The sequence below is a fragment of the Elaeis guineensis genome, chromosome 1 (genome assembly GCF_000442705.2).
Source record: "Elaeis guineensis isolate ETL-2024a chromosome 1, EG11, whole genome shotgun sequence".
Classification (NCBI taxonomy): Eukaryota; Viridiplantae; Streptophyta; class Magnoliopsida; order Arecales; family Arecaceae; genus Elaeis; species Elaeis guineensis.
In genome coordinates this window covers 71790588-71801001 of record NC_025993.2, presented here as the reverse complement: position 1 = coordinate 71801001, position 10414 = coordinate 71790588, and the positions used below count along the sequence as shown (strand labels likewise).

Genomic DNA, 10414 nt, shown 5'->3' with positions numbered 1-10414 from the left:
TTCCTAATCTTCATCAAATAGATTCTCCTCCGTCGTCAACCATTTTTCCTCTCTTCCCTTCATCGATCCTTTCCTCACTGCTCATCATCCGAGTCCTTTATCATCACTGGAGATCTTATCGCCACTACCTTCCCATGGGCGGAAATCCCTTTGCCACACCTTTCCTACATCGTGCTATGTCAATCTCTTCACCATCGGAGTGTTCCTTGCCACTAGAGATTTTTGCACCATCAGAGTCTCCTCATTGCCAGATTTGAGCACCTTTGGTTGCATCTCTTCTCTTCGACTTGATACGGTTGAGGAAATCTAGGTAAATGATGTTTCCTATTGTTTGGGCTTTAAATCCATATTTAGAGAAAGTAAATGTTGTACCATGCATTAACATTGTTATGCTTCCTTCAACCTTATGTTTGATTACAGTATCCCCTTTGAGTTTTTTTCCCTACTCAACCAAACCCTCTGCTATATTAGAAAAAATGAAAACATATTATTGCAAGTGTTAGAAAAACAATGATTAGTGTAGCATATTTTATTTTATTCTAATTTTTATATGTGAATCCATCCAAGTTCTGCTTCTTAGTTTCTAACTATGCATTCTTATATACCCATATATTAATGATAAGGAATGTGAAATACCATCCATTTTTTATTGCTAGAATAGAGTATAGCTGATATAGTATTTACAATGAAGTAGTCGATCCCATGTATCTTTTGTTGCTTTTAATTATTACTTAAATAGCATCTCAGAGGAAGTAGCTATTGTTAGTATAGTTTTTGTTAATAAGCACTCTTTCTTAAAATCTATATCATGTGTTTTTATTTATTCTGTATATAGCTTCTTGAAATGGAGTGGCAATTCTTCAAATTGAAGGTGAAATTTGGGGGATACTTTAAGAATGTTAACAATTCTATGCGAATGAAGTACTACTTTGGGAGACAAAAGAGTTAGTTAGTTGATATTGACTGCTATTGCTACAAGGATCTATATGTTGATATAGTGCATACCTTCAACTTGAACCTTGAAGAGACCATAAAGATTTGGTTTGTAGTTAGGCATTTATCACCTAAGTCTTACATGATATTAGACATAGATCACAAATTGATAAGTTTGTTTGAGGAGTACAAGGATTTAAAAGAGTGCTTCTTATTTGTCACAAAAGAAGTCAATAATATACAATTTTCTCAATCAACATTAGGCAGCCAAGCCCAAATTAAAACATATAGAAATATTGCAAGTACAATAGGAGAGTTTTGAGTGGATGAGCTAAGGGAGAACCAAAGGCAAAATAAAAGTGAGCACCTAGCTAGCATAGGCATTAATACCTCAGTTGTTGCTATTGAAAATAATGACTATATTGGGGTCAATGATAAAACTATGTTTCATGAAGAGTAGGAGACAGATACTAAAATTTATGATTCTGAGAGTACTTATCACAGTATTTATAGTACTAATTCTGATGATGATGATGATCAAAATATCATAGAGTATGAGGGAGAGACATATGAGATGGACAATAAAAATTCTAAAATGGTTGTAAGGACAAAATATGCAAGTCAAGAATACTTCAAGTTGGCATTAAGTCAGTATGCTATATTGAATGAATTTGCTATAAGAGTTTTCAAAAGTGAGCTAAGTAAAATGATGGTGAGTTGCAAAAATGCAACATGTTATTGGAGGCTTCCTGCTTCACTATTATATGTGGACACACATTTTAGATATTATAATTGAAATATTAGTCCTTTATATCTAGTACTTATGAAAAATATTGCATATACTAATATATTGTTGTGTTTGCTTGTATGGATCAAAAAATTGAAAGAGCTTCATACATGCTCATCTATGAATAAGCATAAAATGTGGCAACAAGATGGCTATATAATTTTGGATATGTGATAGGGTGATTTTGAAAGAAGAGTACCCTACAAGCCAATCACATGAGTGATGCGATGAGATTTTTTTTTGTAAACTTACAACTCATGTAATGATATTATTCATTAAGGTATTGATTTATCATTTTAGCTGCATCTTATTATATTTAAGATTATTATGAATCTCATAGATTAGGATAATGATTTTAGAGCCATGAAGAGTTCATGCCTGTGAAACCTAAAATCTTAATCTTAAATATTTTTGATCGTAGAAATATTGAGTCAGAGATCAATATTCTGGATAGACTGACATATTATATGTATGCTCGATGGAGAGGGTGGTTGATTTCATAAGTCACTTGTGTGAGACACTAATATAAGGATGTGGATACTCATTAGAGAATGAGTTCACTGAATTGACTCATCAATAGAGAACATCTTATAGAGCCTTACTTGCATGTCAAAAGATGGTTCCTAAGTAGGAGTTATGCAAGTGATCCTTAGACCTGAGACCATCATGAAATCTTATGTACATGAATACATATTTTATTTCATACCCAGACATGATATAAGGACATATATGGGATGTTTTGGATATGAAGGAGTGTATATAGAGGTTGTGAGTCGATCAACAAAGAAACGATCACTCCTAATAAGAGGAGATGTCATTCTTTGCATTCTTATCTCTAGATGACTCAAAAAGTTTTTAGTCAAAGCAGAATGGAGATTAGAAAAGATTTTTAATACTTCATCATTGGAGTCATCACTGATTGATGAAGAATTGATATGAATATATATTTGAGTTGGACATGATTCCATAGTCATGAATATATTCAGGGTGTGTGATGATCGAAGGATTGAATTGCATAGTAACTTAGTACTGAAAAATATATTTAATATTTTAATTAAATTTTATATCTTCTAGATAGTCATGATATATTTCTAGATATTAATCTTGACTTATAGATTTGATCAAATTAAAGAGTTTAATTCGATCATCAATTAGAAAGAGTTTTGATTGCTGAACTCAGGTTAGAACGATTTGAACCTTAATCAATTAGAAAGAGTCTAATCAAATTACATCAACTTGTATCTGGATCTACTGCTGATTAGATGTGAAACTCAATAGGTCACATACATAAAAGAATTCATCAAGGATCTATTTTATATGGTTGATTATAATTTTGGATCCAATCGGATAGTCGATAAGCATGCTAGCACATGTGGCTAATCTTAGCTCCTTAGGAGATCATATTTGATCTCAAATCTTGTTATTTGGCTAATCCAATTTGATAAGCACTTGGATTAGATTCAGTCATCTAGAGGCAGTCCAAAATGGGGCTCCTAAAGCCCTAATCCATGCCAAAAAACCAAGAGTCCAAGTGGTTAGGGACTCTTGGCACAGATTTTAGAGGGGACGCATGCCCACTCTAGTTTTGGCATGCAAAAGGACTCTTTGGATCTCTAACCTATGGAATGTGGAGATTAGACTCTTACCTGGCACACATTAAAGAGTGAAAATTCCTTTTGAATGGGCATGGGATGCTCGAAAAAACTTGGCACGCACGATGGGAAGCAAATCACGTGAAGAGTTGCATGAAGAGTCATTCTGCTTCAAGCAGAAGGAGGTGCCTCTTCTTTCCTCATCAAGTTATCTAAATTCATTTTTGAATACTCTTGCCACATGGCAAGTTCTGGATGAATCTGATTTGTGAAGAGATGCCATTTACACCTCATTTTGATGCGCACGCACGAGGGAAAGGGAATCGACGTATCATACTCTAATGAGTTCTTCTGCTTGAAACTCTCTGATAAGTAATACATAAATGTGATATGGCTTTTTAGATGAGGCATGACTTCTCATTTGGCACCCTTTATGGTCCTATAAATAGGGGGCAGTAGATGGATTGAATCACTCAATTCCCGCAAGCCTTATCTACTCCCTCTCTTACAACTCTAGGTTTTAGGACAAGATTTATTCTTTTAAGATAAGCCTACTCCTAATAGGACAAAGGGTTTAAGAGATCCTAAAGAAGGAGGTCAAGGCTAGAAGGAGGTTCTGAGAGGTTTAGACTCAGATCTGGAGGAGGATCTAATCAATTGGAGGCTGGTTGAGTTCTAGGGGCTAGAACTCTTGAAGCAAGGTTATAAGGAAGGGGCACTGTCCTTGGATCAGTTCTTATGTGGATCACCATTGAAGGACGAACACTTGGACACCTAGTAAAAATTAGAATTAGTGCTACATGTATTCTTCTTATCCTACTTATTTAATTTCATACTTTGATTGCTATTATCAAGAATTTTTGGGTATTAGGGTTTCGATGTGCTATGGTGTTTTTTAAAAAAAATTTAAACACCTTAACATTTTGCTGTGCCATTGGAACCCAATCGATTTGTTGGCTAAAAAAAGGGGGTGACTTATCATCTATTGAACTAAGAAGGAGATTATTACAGTTCTATCATCTTGAGCTTCCATATCATAGAGTTTGACAAGGAAAGGAGCTTCCCATGTTCATAATTTGTGGTAGTTGGGTAGATTCTTTTTGTGAAAATAGAAGATTTTAAGGAGGAACTTTTGAGAAGAAACCCAGATAGTGTAATAAAGCTCAAGTTATATTAAGTTAGTGACAATTATTACTTTCATCGGTTCTTTATCTCTCTAGGAGCTTGTAGTGCGGACTTCTTAGTTGGTTATAGACCTTTTATAGGCCTAGATGGCTGCCACTTAAAGGAAAATTTTAGAGATGTGATGATAGCTGCTACAACATTGGATGGAAATAATGATCTGTTTCCAATTGCCTTCAATATAATAGAATATGAAAATATTGATAGCTAGACTTAGTTTCTAGAGGTACTTAAAGAATCAATCGGAACTCCAGAAGGTTTAGTACTTGTATCAGATTGACAAAAGAGACTAGAAGAAGCATTACAATATATATACACCCAAGCAGAGCATAGAAAATGTATGAGGCATTTATATAAAAATTTTTAAACAAAGTTCTCAAGACATTGGCTTAAAATTAAGATATAGGAAGCTGCAAGGGCATATACAAAAGTTGAGCATGATGATATTTTGAATCAAATTAAGAAGGCTAGGTTGGAGGCATTGAAGTATCTTAGTGTTGAAAATATTGGTTTATGGTGTAGATCTCAATTTGGTATCATAGGAAAGTGCTCTTATGTAACAAACAATCTTTCAGAGTCATTTAATACCTAGATTTCTTATTGGATGTCATACAATAAAAAATTATGATGAAGATGGAAGCAAAAAGGAGAATGGTTGCCTGTTGAAAAGAAAATTTAGTTCCCATGGTAATGAAGTATATAAGAGACAGCAGCCTCAAACTAGGTGATTATAATATTTATAGAACCAATGACTACAAGGAATGGTAATTAAGAGTAATGGAATAGATGAAATAATTCTAAATAAGAAAAAGGTATTCTTGTCGTTTGTGGGAGGTGTCAGACATCCTTGTGTAGCTTTCATTTGCAGTATGAGAGGTGCAAATTTGAAAAATTATGTCTCAAAGCACTTCATTATTAAGAAGTATAAAACTGCCTATGCAATAGAAATTGGATCATTACCTGACAAGGCCTAATGGATAAAAATTGATATTAGATACAAGGTGCTGCCTCCTAAGCTTAATCTAAGACCTCTAGAAAGGCAAAAAAGAAGAGAATTAGAGGTATAAATGAGAATACATCAAAGAAAATGCGCCATACAAACATTGTGGTGACCTTGGGCACCATGCAAAGACATGCAAAAATCCAGTAGTAAAGCAATCTCAAGCTTCAGTATCCTCATCTTCTACACCGAAGGAGCTTGAAAGGTAGTATATAGCACTTTGTAACTTAATATTTTGTCCTTTATCACTTGCTTATTATTGAAATATTGTAAGCCTAAGAGAAATTGCTCAAGAGAAAGAGTGTTAATTATAGAAGGTACACATACAGTTTTTATAGTACCAAGAGAAAAAAAATAAAAGGCCACCCCACAAACAAGCTAAAGGAATGGAAACTTCAGCCGGAGAAGATAATGTCCATCCACAATTTTGATTGGCGATGCATCTAATTTACTTTTCTGCAGCAATTTATTTTGTTCTACATAAGATGTCTAAATGATTCTACGATAATCTTCTTTCATTTTGGTCAACAGGGACTCAAGTTACAAATATACAATAACTAAAATCAAAATGTGAAACTTACCATAAACTATTTTTAAGACTTCATTCTCCACTACAGATGATAGGAAAGACATCATCAAGGGACCACTTTGTAATCTTAAATTTATGTGTAGGATTAAATATTACACTATTAGCATCGGCTAGGCAAAAGCCAATCATGATCTTCTGTTTCTCATGACATCTAACAATGATATTGTAAAAGCACAATTCCTCTTGCTCATACAAATAATATTCTGTAGACCATATGTAGCTCATTCCCCTATGACATTTGAGCAATATTCCAGTTCTATGAATATATATCTAGAATTGCCAATGTTGACAATGACAAAAATAAGAAAAAAAAATCTTGTGATTATGAATGACAAAAGCTAGATTCAACTTGTGTTCATGCTTAAAGTATGATGAAGAACTCTTACCAGTCATTGCAAATCAAAATATGATGCGAGCTTTGTAAAACAAAAATGAAAGGATTCTAAAATTTGTTTAAGTGGCTGAGTTGTGGGTTTGTTTGCTAACCTTATGGTGGCACTTAAGATCTTGAGACTTCTATTAATTTATGATATATCAATTCATCCTACTTGTATAGATAAAAGCATGAATCTCACAGCTATAACTTTAATTAATAAATATAGAAGTTTGAAGGCTATGACATTAATTAGTAAATGTAAGATTTTCAAGACTATCACATTAATTAATATGTTTGATTTTTTTCAATGCACTTAAAATTTTTTCGTATATACCCTCCTAAATATGCAAAATTGCACAAATACCATATAAAGTTAATCTTTGCATGTATATCTTTATAAATGTTGTTTTTGTGTCTATACCTATTAAGGATATTTTAGTGATTTTAATTTTAAACTGCTAGTTTTTTTAACAGTGTTAGATGGCATGGGTACATATGCAAAAAAAGGATAAAGAAGGATAAACACGTAAAACAAATATTTGATAAAGATATACATGCAAATATCAACTTTCAAAGGATATCCATGCAATTTTATGAAAGTGATTACTCAGTACCTAGCTTGACAAAAATCTTTTATTAGGAAGCAAGCTCCCCCTCTAACCATTTCATTCTAATCTAATTGTTTTCTAGTAAAAGAAAGTTACACACACACACACACACACACATATAAATACACACATACATACATACGTACATACATATATGTATATATAATTAAGTAATTTTTGATATTTCAATAATTGCATGTGTTATGAAAATGTCAAAACTTAATTTGAGAATTTGTGCATCCAAACGATTTTATAATCCATCAAGCTTATTTTAATTTAAGTTTTACAAGTGATACCATATTATGAGAGGTTTGGGTGCATGCTGAATTTAAAATAAAACTTATGCTTCTACCGATCAATATGATACTAGAATTAAGAGAATATATTTATCAATATATTCAAGTAAGCACTGAAAAATTATCATAATATCAAACATATGTATGAAGCATCAAAATCAATCACTCAAGTAAAATCAGAAATTAGTGATGGTATGATGTGACAAAAATTTAGCTTTTACCATGCAATATCACCCATTCATCTTAAGTTCTAAGCATTCATTTTTAAGAATTGCTCCTTTCAAACCATCAGATGCTTGGCAAACTTATAAAATTATTTTTTAAATTGTGATACCCAAGCTATATTAGATTCATTGGAATTAGTACTCATGGTTTCTTTTGGAATCTAAATTTATTTAACCAAAGCATAACCAATTCTTTTAGTGCCACACTCATATATTTTATGGTTTATTTTGTTGCATTTAAAATAAACAATAGAATGATTTTTATGATGAGCTCTAGTAAACATATTTTTGACTAATTTTTGTTTTCTCAAAAGATTAAAATCAATTTCAGTTTTGTTGAAAATAGCTTTTTGATTATTCAAAATTAGTTGAAGCTTTTGAGAACTAATGTGAACTTTTCAACAATAGACTTTAATATTTTAATCTCTTTGTTTAGTTTAGTATTTTCTTTTATAAGAATTTTTTATATTTTAATAAATTTTTTCTTCAATCAAAGAGTTATTTTCTTTTGAAAGTTCTTCTTTTTCTAATGAAACATTATTTTTTTCTTCAACTAAAAGAAGATTTGATTTCTTTAACTCTTTATTTTTTTAGCTTTATCTTTTTAAGTTCTTCCATTAGACCATTAAAGGCTTCAAATAATTTTTTTAAAGTAAATTTGAAAAAGATTTTAATGTTTACCTCATCGTTGTAAGCCACGAGGTAAGGATTTGCAATACCTTCTTCCTTTTTCTCATTTTGTTTTTCTTTGTCTTGCTCCCCCTTAATCAATGCTTTCTATTTTTTTATTTTTCTTTCTTTTTTCTTTTCATCCTCATGAGCCATGAGGCATAAGTCAGAGAGTTCTTTTTTATTTTTTTTTAAACTAGATTCTTCTTTTTGATTTACTCTTTTATAGATTACTTACAATTTGTCTTATACTTGTTTAGTTGAAATACATGAAGGAACTATATTAAATTTATTAATATTTAATGAACAATAAAGTATATTCATGATCTTAGCATGAAATTATATTGAATTCATTAATGTCTAACGAATAATAATGTATATTCATGACCTTAGCATTTAGTTGGATCATTTCTTTATTATACTCAATTAATGTATTGGATGCGTGTGGGTCATCGATTATAATCTTTCATAAATTATAATCATGTGCTTATATGAAGATTTTTATCTTAGCTTTTCAATAGATATAATTAGAGAAATTAAAAATGGGGGTCTATCTATAGAATGGCCTTCAATAAGAAAGGATTCAATTAGGGTTGCCATGATCTTTGTCTCAAGACTGCTAGGTTAACAACAAATATTAAAGCACCTATTCTAATATCAATTATTATTCAGAAAGATAGCAATCCAAGAGGAGGTTGAATTGGGTTGTTTTAAAAATTTAAACTAAGTCAGAAATTTAAAATAATTTGTGCTTCAAATTAACTTATCTAAGGTGCTTGCAAAGTATTCAATATATGTAGCAGCAAAATCAAGATATAAGAAAAGCTATGCAAGTATTAAAATAATACAAAATAGATAATAAAAGCTAAGTAATATAAATAAGAGAAGGCACAATACAAACATAAAATAATTTATAGTGGTTCGATGTAATCCCATATCTACATCCACTCTCTGAGAGCCCTTTGAAAATTTTACTATAATCTCTCTGATTATAGTGTATTTATTTTATCCAAAATTATAAATAAATTTAGTTGATTTTTTGAGATCACCAACTACAACCTATACACTGATTATCTTTTGAATTCACAATCATCCTAGTTGATTTTTTAGACTCATCAACCAAAATCTATAATATCTAATTCTAGACTTGGATAGGCCTAATCCTCAAGTTTCTTTTTTTAAAGAAACTTGTAAAGAAAATAAAATACAAAAGTAAGATTTTCAGCACAATATAAAAATAAAAAATGTAAAGTCTTTAAAGTTCGAAGAAGTGGCTGTAGAATTTCTCTTTTAAAGCTTAACTTCTCTTTAATTGTTGCTTGAGAGGATATAAATGATGTTGGAAAAGATCACTTTTTGAAAGCTCTCAATTCTATGTTGGAAAAGATGCAGGATTTCATGCATGAATTTCAAAATATTTTTGAAATATAATGCAGCAGAATATGTAAATTAAATAATTTAATCTACAAATGCATGTAATCAAATTACTAAATCCTATAATTAGGATCTATAACATGTCATATTATATTTATAAATTAAAAAATAAAAACTTTGGTATTGATCAAATCAATACCCTAGATCTGAAACAGTTTCAAATCTAAAACCTAGATCACATCTAGATAAGAGAAGAGATCAGATCTCTTACCTTCATACGGATCGAAAACTCTATGGTAAATTTTTTTATTATCTTTGGAGCCACACACACGTCTGACCTCTACAGGTGATCCACATGAGACTGCAACAAAATCAGAGGTTCGTCGAACGAAGATCCGCTCAAAGTGCTAGCTTCTTGTAGATCCCTCCGGATGGTTAATCTAAAAAATATTCTTCGGATCTCTTGGACATTCCAAGAGATGAAAAATATGAGGACAAATAAGGGAGAAGTCAAATCTTTTGACCTTCCTAAAATCAAAAATAATAATATAAAAGAAAAAGTCCTAAGAGAAGACGGTTCTTCTCTTTCAGTACATCAACGATTGATGTCCTGAGAACATCTCTATGCTAGGACATGGGGAGACCATCTTCTCTAGATATTTTTCAAACTTTCAGATCTTATGATATCTGATTTTTCTCATAGAAAAATCTCATGATTTATGGAGAAGAAGGGTTCTAAAAGAAACCTTAAGAGAAGACCTTCTTTTCTTCTTCTTCTCTCATC

At 31.4% G+C, this 10414-nt stretch overlaps 1 pseudogene; it reads left to right on the top strand.

Moving 5' to 3' along the window:
- The first annotated feature begins 844 nt into the window (after positions 1 to 844).
- LOC140855885 (uncharacterized) lies at positions 845 to 5468 on the top strand (annotated as a pseudogene).
- Positions 5469 to 10414: the final 4946 nt, after the last annotated feature.